General features: G+C 43.9%; 2 long non-coding RNA genes across 2 annotated transcripts in view; both read left to right on the top strand.

Moving 5' to 3' along the window:
• Positions 1 to 7: 7 nt before the first annotated feature.
• The window catches only part of LOC113879085, a 33,586-nt gene continuing 16,839 nt past the window's right edge, over positions 8 to 16,754 (top strand). The window contains exon 1 of the long non-coding RNA XR_003507190.1: positions 8 to 345. This is a non-coding gene — a long non-coding RNA (uncharacterized LOC113879085). The remainder of the gene's footprint in view (positions 346 to 16,754) is intronic.
• LOC113879086 lies at positions 4,394 to 14,902 on the top strand. The gene is made up of 3 exons (XR_003507191.1): positions 4,394 to 5,904; positions 9,108 to 9,258; positions 14,212 to 14,902. It is a non-coding gene; the product is annotated as an uncharacterized LOC113879086 (long non-coding RNA).

Raw genomic sequence — 16,754 nt, 5'->3', positions numbered from 1 at the left:
AGCATGCGCAGTCCTTAGCGCCACGTAGGACGCCAAGGCTTGAAGCTGAGGAGGAAGAAGGGGGCGCGGGGAGGGCTGGGCGTCGGTAGACGCTGGCTATGCTGGCGAGGCAGGAGCGGGAGACTGGGTGAGCGTAGTCCAGCGGGAGGGTGTCACCCACGTGGGCGGTGGTCCGCCAACCCGCCAGAAGGACTGTGACCGTGGTGGGGAAGCTGAGCCTCCAGAGCTGGGCCCCCAGGCTGGTGGTGCGTGTCGTCGTCGGGGAACCCGCCGGTCTTCCACGTCGTCCAACTCACATCTGGAGCCGCAGTTAGGAAATGAGACACCAACGGGGACCGACCAGGGGTACGAGAATAGCCCGGATTTATTGAAGTTCAGTTAAGTCACTCAGCCGTTTCCAACTCCTTGCGACCCCATGGACTGCAGCACGCCAGGCCTCCCTGTCCATCACCAACTCCCAGAGTTTACTCAAATTCATGTCCATTGAGTCGGTGATGCCGTCCAACCACCTCATCCTCTCTCGTCCCCTTCTCCTGCCTTCAATTTTTCCCAGTATCAGGGTCTTTTCAAATGAGTCAGTTCTTCCCATCAGGGGGCCAAAGTATTGGGAGTTCCAGCATCAGCAGCAGTCCTTCCAATGAATATTCAGGGCTGATTTCCTTTAAGGATGGACTGGTTTGCAGTCCAAGGAACTCTGAAGAGTCTCCAACACCACAGTTCAAAAGCATCAATTTTAGGTGCTCAGCTTTCTCTATAGTCTAATTCTCACATCCATACATGACTACTGAAAAAACCATAGCTTTGACTAGGACCTTTGTTGGCAAAGTAATGTCTCTGCTTTTTAATATGCTGTCTAGGTTGGTCATAACTTTTCTTCCAAGGTGTAAGCGTCTTTTAATTTCATGGCTGCAGGATTTACTGAAAAGATGCTAGAAACAGGACATTCGGGGGTGTCCCCCACCCCGGAAAGAAGATGAGGCAGTGCTGTGAAGCCTGGAAACCTGGATAAAGGTTTTGGAAGGTTGTACGTTTGTGCCAAGATGATGGCTTTGCAATGGGTCTTGATTCTGCCCAAAGCTGAGTTGGTCTCGTACTCTGAATCACGTCCTTCTCACCTTCTCAAGCACTTTGCCATGACTCGTATCCTCTCCTGCACAGTCAATCCCACTGTACTGTTAGTATCCACACATGTCATGTGGTTTTGAAATGGAAACACCGCGATCTCTCTCGGCCGTATGTCTAGCTTTGACAGCACAGCTGCTTGAAGACCACCTCACCCACTCTCACTCCTCAACCCAGTCCAATCCATCTGTTTGTCATCCAGCTCCACAGAGGCTGCCACCCACCAGGAAGGTCCATTTATCAACATCACTCATGTCCTCTCTGCTGCCCAGTCCAGTGGTCACTCTTCAGCTCTCATCCTCATTGACTTCTGGGCAGCACTTGACCTCGCTGACTGTGCCCCTCTTCGTTAACTGACATCAGGCTTCACTATCACTGCCTTGATATCCAGGGTTTGGACTGGATACCTGCTGCTAATTCTCAGTGGTGTTGGTTGGCTCCTCTTGTAGGTTTCTAAACACTTGAGAATCCCAAGGCTCAACACCAACCCTTTTCTCCGCCTTGCCTTGGCTTCCTTGGCCCATGAGGCCCATTATCTGTGTGCTTGTGGGTCACAAATCTGCAAACCTATCTTTCTACACCTGTCCCTCCACTAAGCGCCAGGCTCACATTCCACTGCTCCCTCAGCCTCCCTAACTGGAGGTCTCACCCAGTGCTGCCCAGCTCTTTGCTTCAGGGCACGTGTAGAAATGCACACACTACGGGTGGATCTGGAACTATTCCCCCCATTTCAGTGGCACTACTAGCAAGAGAGCTGTTGGCCAGGCAGCAGTCATGATCTAGTTGTCATTGTCTTGCATTCACATCCAAACTTGCAGACAGGTGTCAGCAGCTTAGAAGAAAATCCGAAATCAATAGTGGGACACTTTTAAGAGATGCTCCATCACTAACACTATTGATAGAACATACTGAGGAATACACAGACACTGACGATCTGGATTCTAAATAGACACTTGAAGGACATGTAACCAAATTAATTGTAAGAATAATTTCTGTGAGTGCTATATAGTTAAAAACTTAAGTCTAAAAGAACCATTTCTAAGAAGTACAGGAAAAACATTCTGGGTTAGAAAACACTGTGTTATAGTTTAACTGGACTCATTTTTTCCCCTTCAGTCAGTCAATTCAGTCACTCAGTCATGTCTGACTCTTTGCAACCCCATGGACTGCAGCACGCCAAGCTTGCCTGTCTATCACCAACTCCCGGAACCTGCTCAAACTCATGTCCATTGAGTCAGTGATTCTATTTAAGCATCATCCTCTGCCACCTCTTTCTCCTTTTGCTTTCAGTCTTTCCCAGCATCAGGGTCTTTTCCAGTGAGTCAGTTCTTTGTATCAAGTGGCCAAAGTATTGGAGCTTCAACTTCAGCATCAGTCTTTCCAATAAGTATTCAGGACTGATTTCCTTTAGGATGGACTGGTTGGATCTCCTTGCAGTTCAAGGAACTCTTCAAGAGTTTTCTCCACCACTTCAGTTCAAGAGCATCAATTCTTTGGCACTCAGCTTTCTTTATGGTCCAACTCTCATATCCATACATGACTACTGGGAAAAACATAGTTTTGACTAGATGGACCTTTGTTGGAAAAGTAATGTCTCTGCTTTTAAATATACTGTCTAAGTTGGTCATAGCTTTTCTTCCAAGGAGTAAGCATCTTTTATTTTTTAATTTTGTGGCTGCAGTCACCATCTGCAGTGATTTTGGAGCCCAAGAAAATAAAGCCTATCACTGTTTCCATTGTTTCCCCATCTATTTGCCGTGACGTGATGGGACTGGATGCCATGATCAGTTCTTTGAATGTTGAGTTTTAAGCCAACTTTTCCACTCTCCTCTCCCACTTTAATCAAGAGGCTCTTTAGTTCTTCATTTTCTGCCATAAGGGTGGTGTCATCTGTATATCTGAGGTTATTGATATTTCTCGCGGCAATCTTGATTCCAGCTGTGCTTCATCCAGCCCAACATTTCACATGATGTACTCTACATAGAAGTTAAATAAGCAGGGTGACAATATACAGCCTTGACATACTCCTTTCCCGATTTGGAACCAGTCTGTTGTCCCGTGTCCAGTTCTAGCTGTTGCTCCTGGACCTGCATACAAATTTTTCAGGAGGCAGGTAAGATGCTCAGGTATTTCTATCTCTTTAAGAATGTTCCACAGTTTGCTGTGATCCACATGGTCAAAGGCTTTGGCATAGTCTATAAAGCAGAAGTAGGTGTTTTCTGGGACTCTTGCTTTTTCGATGATCCAGTGGATATTGGCAATGTGATCTCTGGTTCCTCTGCTGTTTCTAAATCCAGATTGAACATCTGGAAGGTCTTGGTTCATGTACTATTCAAGCCTCACTTGGAGAATTTTGAGCATTACTTTGCTGGCATGTGAGATGAGTGCAACTGTGCGGTAGTTTGAACATTCTTTGGCATTGCTTTTCTTTGGGACTGGAATGAAAACTGACCCTTTCCAGTCCTGGGGCCACTGCTGAGTTTTCTAAATTTGCTGGCATATTGAGTGCAGAACTTTCACAGCATCATCTTTTAGGATTTGAAATAGCTCAGCTGGAATTCTATCACATCGATTAGCTTTGTTCCTAGTGATGTTTCCTAAGCCCCACTTGTCTTCACATTCCAGGATGTCTGGCTCTAGGTGAGTGATCACACCATCGTGGTTATCTGGGTCATTAAGCCGTGTTTTTTTGTATAGTTTTTCTGTGTATTCTTGCCACTTCTTCGTAATATCTTCTGCTTCTATTAGGTCCATACTATTTCTGTCCTTTATTGTTTCCATTTTTGCATGAAATGTTCCCTTGGTATCTCTAATTTTCTTGAAGAGATCTCTAGTCTTTCTCATTCTATTATTTTCCTCTATTTCTTTGCATTGATCACTGAGGAAGGCTTTCTTATCTCTCCTTGCTATTCTATGGAACTCTGCATTCAGATGGGTATATCTTTCCTTTTCTCCTTTGCCTTTTGCTTCTCTTCTTTTCTCAGTTATTTGTAAGGCCTCCTCAGACAGCCATTTTGCCTTGCATTTCTTTTTCTTGGGCGAGGTATTGATCCCTGCCTCCTGCACAATGTCATGGACCTACGTCCATAGTTTTCAGGCACTGTCTATCAGATCTAATCCCTTGGATCTATTTGTAACTTCCACTGTGTGATCGTGAGGGATTTGATTTAGGTCATACCTGAATGGCCTAGTGGTTTTCCCTACTTTCTTCAATTTAAGTCTGAATTTTGCTATAAGGAGTTCATCATCTGAGCCACAGTTGGTTCCCGGTCTTGTTTTTGCTGACCGTATAGAGCTTCTCCATCTTTGGCTGCAAAGAATATAACCAATCTGATTTTGGTATGGCTTTTTTCCCCTTAGTGGCATATAAAGTCATATGTTAAGAGTGATGGCAGTTTAGATTCAGTGACCCATGATATTGGAAGTAAGCCTGGAGGTAAGGAACCTTCTGAGGAAGGAATTAACTACCCAGGGGCCCTGGAGGCTCTGGTCCCCACTGGGCTGCAATGAGGACTGAGAGTATCCATATACTTGCCTGAGACCTGTTTTGGGACTACACTGATCAAGACCTTCTGGTATAACAGCTGTGCCTAGTTTTATATGTAGAACCTGAACTCTTGAGTCACCCACCTACCCACAGAGACCTTCCCATCTAAAGGAGAATCCGGACTATTCATTATGATGGGAGTACCTGCCTAATCCCTTGCATTTTACTGCAGAAAATACAGTTATTTAAGGAATTGAGCTTGAAAAAAAATACCGATATTTCCCTTGCAGCTAGGAGTGGTCAAGAGACAGTTCCGGCCATTGAAATACAAGTGGAAGTTGACTGGGGTTTTCTGGGGAAGTTTCTACATTTTTGAAAGAGGACCACTTTTCTTCCTGTTGACTTCATTGTTCAGATGGCCTTGAATTCATACAGAAGGTAGAAGCCAGAGTGATTGTACTGCACCCATGAGGCAACCAAAGGCATATAAGCCATATGCAAGAGGTGGCAGAGCAGGAAGACAGATGGAGGTGGGGCTTTGAGATTCTGTGGAGGCTTTACAGAGCAGCTGACCCTGCCTCCAGACTGTTGTGGAAAACAGTCCCCTGTTAGATCCAGCCTCTGTGGATGGTATCTTTACATGCAGCTAAATGCAACCCCTCCCCGGTGATGGGGCCCTGCCTGTCCCCAGAAGCTCCTCTGTAACAGCGACTCTGGACACTGGCCTCTCTGATGTTCCTCCCATGTGACAAGCTAGTCCTTCCCTCTGGGCCTTAACATTAGCTGTTCCCTCCACCTAGGATCATCTCCCCCAGATTGTTGAATGGCTAACACCTCCCCATTCTTGAATAAGGGTTTGAAAGAGCCTAGCTTGACCTAGAGAAGGTCCTGATCTAGAGAAGGCAGCCCAGGCCCTTGACTCTCACCACTTTGTCTTCATCCTCATCAGTCATCTCTCTGCCTGGGCATTGCTGTCTTTCTCCTCTGATGCACAGTCCGTTTCAGCCCCACAAGGAGAGAGTTCCTGTCCAGCTTTCCCGCTGCATTCTCAGCACCCAAAACCGGGGTGGGCACAGATAGACATTCTCCCCCATCATTCTGGAGTGTAGATACATTTACTTTCTCACAACTGTTGCATAAATGAAGAGCAGCAAATGAGGTCTACACGCAGAATGAGAACTAAACACAGTCACGGAGGAGAGAGGAGCCTGGCGTGCTGCAGTCTATGGGGTCGCGGCGTTGGATGGAACTTCGTGATTGAACAGCAACAGCAACTGGAGATGGCGCGAGTTCAGGTGGCCGTGAGTCTCTTCTGATACTCTACTTTCACTCATAAGTACATTTGTCCTTCTGTGTGTTATATGTTCGTGTGTGTGTGTGTGTGTCCAGGCACACAAGTCCTCTATCCTGAGGATAAATGTCAGGCACAACTCTTTACGTGGATGTGCACACAATAAATATTAGAATTCCTGAGTGAATAATCTTACAAGTGCACCATACCTCTGGGAGTAAGATAGGCTGACCCATTTTTACCAAGAAAAAAGGCAAACAAAAGGGAAAAGAAAGGATTGTTGGACTTATGTGGGACACAACCCTGTTGAGTGCATCCTGGTACCAGAAACCAGAGCATTAAGCCCCAAACCCATTGCCTCCCACCACTGGCTGCCTTTTAAAGTAAGTTTTGGGAGCTAATTTTCCCTTCCTCTCTTAAGAAGGCTCTCTTGTCATCCCAAATGATACTGGGGAAAATGGCACTGAATCTAAGACACTACTTAATATGAATGCTGTAAACACTGAAAGAGTATTCAAAGAAGAAACAGAAAATGCAGATTCTCTCCTCTGTGTGTGTGTGTGTTTTGTGCCTTCAGTTACGTCCCTGAAACATTCCGAACCTCAGTTTCCTTATGTGCAAGTTGGAGATGTGAACGCTGCCCTCCCTCAGGCCTGGAGAATCCAGGGCCTTCCCAGTGCCCCCTGCACACCCATATAGCTCTCCATCATCTGCTCTCCATAAGATCCTGAGATACCAGAGCTTCTCTGCCCTCAAGGATGAAGGAGCCAAGCCTATGAAAGGCCAAACTCGGGCTGGTCCTCAGGGATGTGAAAGGCCAAGCACAGGGACTGGTAGCTAATTGGGGAGACCCAGGAGAGCCCAGCTCTTGCCACGGTCCTTGGATGCACCTTTAAAAGTGCTTTATAAGTAGAATATACTATGGTATGTACTGCTGTTACTGCAGAAGAAGTTCTCGTTGTTGTTCAGTCACTAAGTCATAGACCAACTCTTTGTGACCCCATAGACTGCAGCATGCCAAGCTTCCCTGTCCTTCATCATCTCCTGGAGTTTGCTCAGATTCACGTTCATTAAGTCGGTGATGCAATCTATATGCAGTTCTTATTCAGTTCAGCTCAGTTCAGTCTCTCAGTCGTGTCTGACTCTTTGCGACCCCATGGACTACAGCATGCCAGGCCTCCCTGTCCATCCTCAACTCCTGGAGCTTGCTCAAACTCATGTCCATTGAGTTGGTGATGCCGTCCAACCATCTCATCCTCTGTCATCCCCTTCTCCTCCTGCCCTCAATCTTTCCCAGCATCAGGGTCTTTTCAAATGAGTCAGCTCTTCGCATCAGGTGGTCAAAGTATTGGAGTTTCAGCTTCAACATCAGTCCTTCCAATGAACACTTAGGTCTGATCTCCTCTAGGATGGACTGGTTGGATCTCCTTGAAGTCCAAGGGACTCTCAAGAGTCTTCTCCAACACCACAGTTCAAAAGCATCAATTCTTTGGTGCTCAGCTTTCTTTATAGTCCAACTCTCACATCCATACATGACCACTGGAAAAACCGTAGCCTTGACTAGATGGGCCTTTGTTTGCAAAGTATTGTCTCTGCTTTTTAATATGCTGTCTGGGTTGTATTCATTAAATACAAGAATTATCCCACGGTGTTTTAAAATAACCGCACCTATCAATCAGTTTGATGAACATTGCGTTTTCATTTCGTGCTGACCCATGCCTCTGTCTTCTTGTGCTGTTGTCTAATGGATGAGAATTTTTATATTCTTACTCACCTCACAGGATTTCTCTTCCATTGTTGATTTTGCTTGGAAGGTGAAGGCAGCAGCCACTCTGAACTTTGCTTTGTAACATCCAGGATGTTTCTCAGTATATTATGTTGTGGGGGTTTAAGTAATATTTATTTAAATATAATTTCTTTGACACCCACAAGTCACATACAATACTTGAAGAAGATAGATAAGCATGTCCCAAAGCCAAATAAGAATGGTGGGCTATTTCGTTCCCTCCCTCCGGCTCTTTCTCTCTCTGTCTCTCTCACACACACACAAACACACACACACACACACGGAGTCCTTCAGGGTTTCATTGGACCCCAACTTGTCAGTTAGTCACAGGGTAATTGAAAAGCATTTTGAGGCATTTTGCAAAAGTAATTCAACAGCTGGTAGAGGATCTTAAGGTCACTTTTCATCACATCTGAGGTCATCCTTTAGCTAAGGATATTTGAAGAAAAAAAAAAAAAAAAAAACAGCCCAAATCTCAGCAAAATATTCCTCTTATCTTTATTTGGAAGTTGGAGAATAGAAACTGCAAAAAAGATGGGAATACGACAACCATGAATACTGATTTGGCACAGAATTGCAAATGCTACGTAAGTTCTTTATGAAAAATATGTTTTAGCAAGAAATGAGGGTGGAGGGTAGGGATAATTTTGTTTCTGGCTGTTTCACTGAGTCATTATTTGACCTTGCGCAAGCTACTTCCACATTCTGTGATTATAGTGGAGGCAATAATACACCTCTCAGGTGGGGATTCAAATAGTTACTCAATATTATGTCTTAGCATTTATCCCTTGTATAAAATGTCCTACAAGCGTATATGAATTGCTATAAGTACGAAAAACAAACATGACAAAGATATCAAGAATAAAGAGGCTTTCAGCAGGATAAAATCATCTCAAGGGAGTATGAAACCTGAAATAGAAGAACAACGTACTTTTGTTAGCTTTTTTTTCTTTTTAAAGAATCTAGCCAGGTTCCCAGATAGCTCAGTTGGTAAAGAATCCACTTGCAGTGCAGGAGACCCTGGTTCGATTCCTGGGTCTGGAAGCTCTCCTGGATAAGGGATAGGCTACCCACTCCAGTATTCTTGGACTTCTCTGGTGGCTCAGCTAGCAAAGACTCTGCCTGCAATGCAGGAGACCTGGGTTGGGAAGATCCCTTGGAGAAGGGAAAGGCTACCCACTCTAGTATTCTAGCCTGGAGAATTCCATGGACTGTATAGTCCATGGGGTTGCAAAGAGTCAGACACAACCCAGCAACTTTCACTTTCATCCAGGTTTAGTGGTACTAAGACATTATTTTACCCTTTTCTTCTTAGTTTGTGTGTGCGTGTGTGTGAAAGGCTGTGAGTATGTCACATTTAGAGAGCTTAAGTGACAGATGACCAGCCAAAGGACACTTAGGCTTCACTCCTTTCTCTTCAGGCCCAGAAGCCTCGACTCAGCTTTCCATGTGAAATCAGTCTGAGGAGGAGAACCTGTGAATGGCTGAGGTTTGAGTCTCAGCCTTCTCACACACGAAATGTGCAACATCAGAGAAACAACTCGCTGTGCGCCTCAGCGCCCTCACCTAAAGGTGGGGATCGTAACATGCCCCTCTAGAATGTTCACAGAAAGTATTATACACGTGACACCGCATTGAAAGTTCTGGCTACACTTTAAAGGGCGAAGCATGAGTTTAGCCAAAGCACATTACTTGTTAGAGATTTTAGATCAACATCCAACTAGGCATTTATTTTAAAATACAAAACAGACAGTGAAAGTTCTAGGACAGAAAGGAGATTCCCGCAGGTTTGTGAGTGGGTAGGAATAGTGATAAGGAATAGGTTTCGAGGGAGGGAGTGTGTGGAACAGAACCTTCCTGGTGACAGAAGGCAGCAGGAGGGCGTTACCCCAGGAGAGAAACGTGGAGGGAACAGCAGCCCACGTGCCAGAGGCCTGGTTGGTCCGGCCTGACGTGAGGTGGGAGTAATGATGCACCAGAAGGTCCTGGTTTAAGTCCCGCTGAAAAGACCGCTGGGCTCTTATCTCTGCCTCTGCATTCAGTCTCTTGCAATATCATGTCATGTAACCTCTGGGAAGGAGAAGGGATGACAACCCACTCCAGTATTCTTGCCTGGAGAATCCCATGGACAGAGGAGCCTGGTGGGCTGCAGTCCATGGGATTGCAAAAGAATTGGACACAACTGAGCAACTAACACACACAACCTCTGGAAAACTTCCTTGTACACTTAAGAGAGAATAAGGGGGGAAAGAAAAGCAAATAACATTTCAGTAGTATTTAAAAACATTCGTTTTGACCTCACAAGTGCCGTGGATAGATAGAAAACCTCCATGGACCACACTTTGAGAACTGCTGTCCTAGATCATTCTTCAGACACTTGTTGATTTAACAATAAGAAAAATATTTATGTTTGGATTAAAATACAATTACCACACTGTAGTCAGTGGTAATGTCTACCCTACAACCGGCCGGGATTACAGTGGCTTGGGGGTGTTGCCCCGGGTTGGCCCAAGGCAGCAGGGGGACTCTCAGGGGCTCCCCTCTTCTAGGCTGACTCACTGGCCTTGGGCCAGCGATGTCAGCTGGGAGGAAAGTGTGAGGATGGCCTTCAGAGATGGGCTTCCCCAGTCATGACAGCTGTTTCTGGATTCACACAACTCACCCGCTGTGCTGTTTGCCTTTGAAAAGGCAGTCTGAGCAGTCTCCAAGTTTTAATAGTGTCGCTGACATGATTTTTCAAAAGGGCTGCCTTGCACAGGCTTGAAAAATTGAGATGTAGTTGACATACAGCATTGTGTAAGTTTAACACTTATGATGTGTTGATTTCATACATTTATATATCAAAGGATGATTACCACCTTAGCGTTAGCTAACACCTCTATAATGTCATATAATTATTATTTCTCTCTCTCTCTCTTTTTTTGTGGTAAGAGCAATTAAAATGTAGTCTTCTAGGAACTGTGATGTTTAGAATACAGATACTATAATCACTATCCTGTGTGTTAGATCTCCAAGACATTTTATGTACTAGTTCTGGGGGCTCAGATGGTAAAGAATCCACCTGCAGTGCAGGAGACCCTGGTTCGATCCCTGGGAATATCCCCTGGAGGATGGAATGGCTACCCACTCCAGTATTCTAGGCAGGAGAATTCTGTGGACGGAGGAGCCTGACGGGTTACAGTCCCTGGCGTCACAAAGATTCAGACATGACTGAGTGACTAACACTTTCACTTTTCAAATTTGTACGTTGAACAAGATTTCTCCCATTCCCCACTCCCCCCTACCCTCACCATTCTACTGTCTGTTTTTATGAGTTTAGCTCCTTTAGATTCCACTTGTAAGTGATGTCATACAATATTTATCTTTCTCTGTTTGACTTATCTTACTTAGTATAATGCCCTTAAGGTCTTTCCCATTCACAATTCCAGCAAAACAATAAAATAGTTAGGAATATGACCAAGGAAATGAATATGAAAACCACAAGACTTTGATGGAAGAAATTGAAGAAAACACAAACAAATGAAAAGATATCCCTTGTTCATAGATTGGAAGGATCAATATTGTTAAAAATGTCCATAATACCCAAAGCCATCTTTGGATCAGTGCAATTCCTATCAGAATTCTAATGGCATTTTCCACAGGACTAGAAAAACCCATTTTTCACAGGCTTTTAAGTAAGGAATGGCAAAAACCTCAAACAGGATACTCTTGGCCACATTTTTCTCTTCCAAACTGCATAATGTGCCTTTTTCTTATTAGGCAATCTGAATGTCTTGACTGCTTTCAAGAAATACTTTCTATGAATATGTTTTGAAAAATGATGAAAACAATATACTTTGGAAAACCTAAATAGAAGTATTCTCTATGTCCAAAGGAGAAAGTGAATCACTACATATCAATAATCCTGGAGGCATTAGAGTCTATCATTTATTCTTTGTATGTTCCCTCAGGCTTCCAGGAAAAAAATAGATAAGGATTCTTGCTTACTATATCATCTTGTAAATTATCCTTCAATTTATGTTTGCTTGTTGTTTCATTGTTAAACAGAGGTTATGAGTTTTGGGATGGAAGGCCACATAAGTGAAGTTTCATTTTTATGTTGATGATGTTCACCTAGATCACCTCCCCAATAGAAAGGGTTTTATTTATTTATTTATTTTTTGTATTTTTTTGTTACTGGCTTAAAAAAATTTTATTTATTTACTTTAATTGGAGGCTAGTTACTTTACAATATTGTAGTGGTTTTTGCCATACATTGACATGAATCAGCCATGGGTGTACATGTGTTCCCCATCCTGAACCCCCCTCCCACCTCCCTCCCATCCCATCCCTCAAGGTCATCCCAGTGCACCAGCCCTGAGCACCCTGTCATACATGGAACCTGGACTGGTGATCTATTTCACATATGATAATATACATGTTTCAATGCTATTCTCTCGGATCATCCCACCCACATCTTCTCCCACAGAGTCTAAAAGTCTGTTCATCTATGTCTCTTTTGCTGTCTCACATATAGGGTCATTGTTACCATCTTTCTAAATTCCATATATATGTGTATTGGTGTTTTTCTTTCTGACTTACTTCACTCTGTATAATAGGCTCCAGTTTCATCCACCTCATTAGAACTGATTTAAATGCATTCTTTTTGATAGCTGAGTAATATTCCATTGTGTATATGTACCACAGTTTTCTTATCCATTCATCTGCCGATGGACATCTAGGTTGCTTCCATGTCCTGGCTATTGTAAACAGTACTGTGATGAACACTGGGGTACATGTGTCTCAGAAAGGGTTTTAAATATGGTTATTTTATAGATTTATAAGGATTCCCAGGTGGCCCAGTGGTAAAGAATTCACTTGCCAATGCAGGAGACCCAAGAGGTGTGGGTTCACTCCTGGGTCAGGAAGATCCCTTGGAGTAGAAAATGGCAAACTTCTCCAGTATTATTGCCTGGAAAACTCTATGGGAAGAGGAGCCTCGTGGGTTATAATCCATGGAATCACAAAGAGTTGGACACAACTGAGTATGCACAAATATTTTATAGATTTAGGTTAATTTGTTCATGAATTCAGCTCTTTATTAGGAATCAGTGTGAACATACACTAAATTTTTTATACCCTAATCTTGAATTTGCCTAATTTGATAATTTTTGAATTTGATAATTTTGCTAATTTTTGAATTTGATAATTTTTGATTTTGCTAATTTTGCTAATTTTTGAATTTGATAATTTTGCTAAGTCGCTTCAGTCATGTCCGATTCTGTGTGACCCCATAGATGGCAGCCCACAAGGCTCCCCGGTCCCTGGGATTCTCTAGGTAAGAACACTGGAGTGGATTGCCACTTCCTTCTCCAGTGCATGAAAGTGAAGAGTGAAAGTGAAGTCGCTCAGTTGTGTCTGACTCTTTGAGATCCCATGGACTGTAGCCTACCAGGCTCCTCCTTCCATGGGATTTTCCAGGCAAGAGTACTGGAGTGGGGTGCCATGGCCTTCTCCAAAAAAACTGATAATAATCTATTAATAAGTGTATACCTGGCCTTGATTCTGGAAGATAACTTTTGAGCTCTTTCATTTGCAGTTTTCTTCTCTCTCACAGTTCTGGGGTTAGAAATAGAAAGTACTTTCTTCTACAAATTTAAAGCCTATTTTCCCTGCTGAAGTTACCTTGGTTTCTTTTTAAGCCATCTTTTTATCTCAGCCAAATAATTGATTAATTATTCCATGCAGGCTAAAGTATCTGTGTGTGATTTTTGTAGACCAGAGAAGTCTGTAAGTGATGATTTTAGCCAGTATCCTAGCTCTTACCGTGTTTGCAAGAAAAGTCAGCTCAACTGTTGCTCAATGTTTAAAAAAAGGTCCAAGCTTGGGAAATATGATTGCTATTAATTTAGATAAGAACATACCCTGAGCTGATCCTTCAGGTTTGGAGGGGCCCCCAGGGCACCATTCAGAGTTTTTCACTGACATAAATTAATAAACTGCCACTGACTATAGAAAAGATAAAAGAAAATATACAACTTTCAGTAGCTGGAAATTTACAACGTAACTGTTCATCTCCCTACCTGGTGGCTCAGACGGTAAAGCGTCTGCTTGCAATGCGGGAGACCTGGGTTCGATGCCTGGGTCAGGAAGATTCCCCTGGAGAAGGAAATGGCAACCCACTCCAGTACTCTTGCCTGGAAAATTCCATGGACAGAGGAGCCTGGTAGGTTACAGTCCACAGGATTGCAAAGATTTGGACATGATTGAGCAACTTCACAAAAAAAAAGAAAAACAAAGAACCATGGAACGTTTGGGTAAAGAAAAGTTACACTTAAGCTAATCCTTGCAGGGTCCACAGAAGAGCTAAAACGTGGTGTGATGTCACTCCAGCAAGATGGGAGAGTAATTACTGGGCCACACCTGGGCTGGATTTGGCTTATTCACTGCTCCCTTTTCACTTAAGGATGTTATTGTTCTTTCCTCTGCTCCCCTTCCCACCTTCTCTCCCCTCCCCTCCCCTCTCTTCTTCCTTTTTCTTCTCAGAAAGAGAAACCAACTCTGAATATTTACTGGAATCTTGTAGAATACTGGAAGAATTCGTGGAATTAAGGAGAGGGCTCCTGTAACTTCAGGAAGAAACGTGGACCAATACCTGAGCTTCTCTCTCTACAACACCATCAGAGGATAACTCCAGGCAAATGTTCATCTTTGTGTCTACTTGGCTAGGCCACAGCACCTAGGCATTCGGTCAAATAGCACTGTAAATGTTTCTCTGAAGACATGTAAAGAATGAGATTACCATTTAAATCAGTAGACTTTGAGTAAAGCAGCTTACCCTCCAACCAGTTGAAGGTCTTAATGGGGGGGAAAAAAAAAGACCTCCCATAGGTAGTGTACTAGTCAGGGTTCTCCTGTTACCTGCTGCTTACTCATTGGGGAATGTAATCTTTAACCCCATTCCTTGTATAACACCAAGTCAGAAATACGTGTAAGAGAATTGCATCGAGCCCTAAACCCACACCTAGTGAGGAATAGTGCTAGTGCATAAATCACGCCTACTGTTAGGAACTCAAGCTGCAAAAGCTCCCTGGCTTTGTATCAATTTAGCTCACCACCATAGATTATATATCTTATGTCAAATCTCTTGCTTGTTGGAAGATTCTCAGACTTCAGGGTCTAGTTTTTTCTCCTTCCATGCTTGCAGGTTGCAGGTAAATAAAAAGTATTGTCTCTAGTGGATCTGTGACATAAATAGAAGGTTTGCTCCCCTCAGCCACTCTCTTTTTGATACTACCCTGCTGGAGTTTCTGGTGCTAAAATCTGCCCCATCCCATGAGACACAGTGTTGGTTCCAGGCTCTCCATCAGCTGCCCACAGCGCTCTGCTTTTATCCTGGGCTCCTCCCTGGTGTTCTTCACAAGTTTTTCCAATGTCACTTACATGACTGGAGAACTGAGTGGTCCTTGAGATTCCAGCAGGATCCTCAGCTACTGTAGCTGAGAAAGAGGAAGGAACCTTGTCCTTATCACCCACTCACAGGGGATGGTCCTGATACACATATACTGGCCCCAAGTCGCCCCCCCGCCCCGACCCCTGGCCCCCTGCCCCCGGAAGCCCTGTCCTTCCTACTGAGCCAGAAGGGAAGAGGGCAAGGCATAACCTTTAAAAGAATGACATTACTGTTAGAGATGTGACATAAACTGGTTAGAACCAACTAGGTCCAAGACAGTGAAAGATTTGACTTCCAATAGCCTATATCCCTTGGACAAGGAGATCAAACCGGTCAATCCTAAAGGAAATTATCCTGAATATTCATTGGAGGGACTGATGCTGAAACTGAAGTTTCAATCCTTTAGACCTGATGTGAAGAACTGACTCATTAGAAAAGACCCTGATGCTGGTAAAGCCGGAGGGAAGGAGGAGAAGCAGGCAGCAGAGATCAGATGGTTAGATAGCATTACTGACTCAGTGAACAAGAATCTGAGCAAACTCTGGGAGATAGTGGAGGACAGAGTAGGCTGGCGTGCTACAGCCCATGGGGTCACAGAGTTGGACATGACTTAGCAACTGAAAAATAACAACAAACCCCTGTTATAATATATTAGCATCTAATGACATGCCCGCCAGTTGACAGTTCCAAAGCCGACCATAAAAGGCCAAAGACTGGGTGGTGGTCCAATTCCTGGAAATCCCTGCCCTTGAAATAGTTGGACTAATCCTCCCATTCATTAACTTATGAAATTACCCAGCCCATAAAAACTAGCCACGCAGTATTTCAGAGCCTCCTGCCTTCTGAAATGGCCCATACTCTGTGAATTGTGTTTTTCCCAGGATCACTCTTGCTCTTTTGAGAAGGACCACATTCTGTTTACGGAATGTGTTTTCTCACTAAGTAAACCCATGAACTTTCCCTCTCACCAAATTCCTTCTGTGGTGAGACAAAAACAACAACAACAACAAAAACAAAAACAAAAACTGAGCTTCATTAAGTCCTGAGACCAGGGGTGTGATTTTAATTAAAAGATGGTGGATTTGAATCCCAGCCCGTGGGTTCAGGCCCCTGTCTGGGTTTTGGCTGGGTTTGAGTTCTATCTGAGTTAAGCGGTTTCGCTACCATCCCAGGGTTATAAGGGCAGGAGGAGGGAACTACAGTCCCTTACCAGACTCTGAGGACAGACCTAGAAATCTCAAGACTAAAAAGGGGTTTCCTGATTTTATAGACTTTCTTTAATTCAGCAGACACCTTTGAGGACCTACTCCATGCCAAGCACTTTTCTAGAAATTGAAGATAAATTCTCAGCTTTTGGGGGGCTACTTGTGGCTCAGCTAGTAAAGAATCCATCTGCAGTGAGGGAGAGCTGGGTTTGATCCCTGGGTTGGGAAGATCCCTGGAGAAGGGAAAGGCTACCCACTCCAGTATTCTGGCCTGGAGAATTCCACGGACTGTATAGTCCATGGGGTCGCTTTCCTTTTCACTTTTCTCAGCTTTTTTAGAGCTTATATTCTGGATGACTGGAGGCTGAAAGGGTGCAAGGTGACAAGTGACAGAGGTCAGCTTCTGATATTCTGCTCTAAACCAGCTGAAC

The sequence above is a fragment of the Bos indicus x Bos taurus genome, chromosome 20 (genome assembly GCF_003369695.1).
Source record: "Bos indicus x Bos taurus breed Angus x Brahman F1 hybrid chromosome 20, Bos_hybrid_MaternalHap_v2.0, whole genome shotgun sequence".
In the NCBI taxonomy this organism is placed as follows: Eukaryota; Metazoa; Chordata; class Mammalia; order Artiodactyla; family Bovidae; genus Bos; species Bos indicus x Bos taurus.
The sequence above is the reverse complement of the archived record's forward strand: the minus strand, read 5'-3'. Positions and strand labels throughout refer to the sequence as shown.